This window comes from Canis lupus, chromosome 2 (genome assembly GCF_048164855.1).
Source record: "Canis lupus baileyi chromosome 2, mCanLup2.hap1, whole genome shotgun sequence".
NCBI classification, from domain to species: domain Eukaryota; kingdom Metazoa; phylum Chordata; class Mammalia; order Carnivora; family Canidae; genus Canis; species Canis lupus.
The window spans coordinates 85268961-85270121 of NC_132839.1; the positions used below are offsets into that span (position 1 = coordinate 85268961).

The 1161-nt window shown below is 42.5% G+C and overlaps 1 non-coding gene across 1 annotated transcript; it reads left to right on the plus strand.

Moving 5' to 3' along the window:
* Nucleotides 1–751: 751 nt before the first annotated feature.
* TRNAS-GCU (transfer RNA serine (anticodon GCU)) lies at nucleotides 752–824 on the plus strand. Its single transcript has one exon. It is a non-coding gene; the product is annotated as a tRNA-Ser (tRNA).
* The last annotated feature ends 337 nt before the right edge of the window (nucleotides 825–1161 follow it).

Sequence of the window (1161 nt, forward strand, 5' to 3'; positions counted from 1 at the left end):
AAAGCGTGTAACGTAAGCATCAGGGTGGCTCAGTCGACTAAGTGACAGAGTCTTGATTTCGGCTCAGGTCATCATCTCGGGGTCGTGAGATGGAGCTCCGAGTCAGGGCCTGTGCTCAGTGGGGGGTCTACCTGAGATTCTCTCTCTCTCCCCCTCTGTCCCCCCAGTGCGCATGCTCTCTCTCTTTCAAATAAATAAATAAATCTTCGAAAAAAGAAGTGTATAAATGCAGAGAGAGTCTGTGTTGGCACTAGATTTGGTAAAGATAAATAATAAGGGTCATTGGGAGGTTGAAAGCATTAGCTAGTCATGTACATGTGAAATCACTTTTGTTTCCAGAATGTATCTTGTTTATGAAAGCTCCAGGCAAGACCAGGCTAAACTGAATGTGTTGCTCCGAAGGCTCTGTTTTGTGATAGGAAGAGGAAGTTCTGGAAAATCAATTAAGAACTCAAAGTAACTTAATCTTGTTGATTGTTCCCTTTTATGGGGAACACCCATGTAGCGCTGGAAAGACCAGCTCCACGAAAAGATGTGTTTTTTAGGCCAAGCCTATATGATCAGAGAGTTGCATATCTTTCTGGTGAATTTTGTCCAAACACACACACACACACACACACACACACGCACAGACACAAATCGATCTAGATTTTTCTAAATCCAAAGCAACAGTTTCATATTAGTAAAAACCATCCATAGATGGTTGCTTGAGATAGTGTTGGGATAAGGAGGCAAAGAGAATTTTAGGGGCGCCTGGCTGGCTCAGTTGGTAGAGCGTGTGACTGCTGATCTCGGGGTTGTGAGTTTGAATCCCATGCTGAGCATAGAGATAAAATCTTTTAAAAAGAAAGAATTCTCATGACTGTTAGAATTCTTACGAAAGATTATTAATGTGGCTTTAAAGCAGATAAAGCGGCCCTAAAACTGGACAGGATGCTGAAGACTTGTAAAAACATAAAAATGAAACCCTGTATAATCACAAAATGGCAGAAGATAGAAAAGGAAAAGATGATTGATTAGCGTAAGACTAAAGTACATGAGCTTCTGCCCAAGAAACTCACTGAAGTGGATCATAGAAATTAAGCTCAGGGTGCCTGGGTGGCTCAGTCGGTTAAGTGTCTGCCTTCAGTTCAGGTCAGGATCCAGGGTCCTGGGATCGAG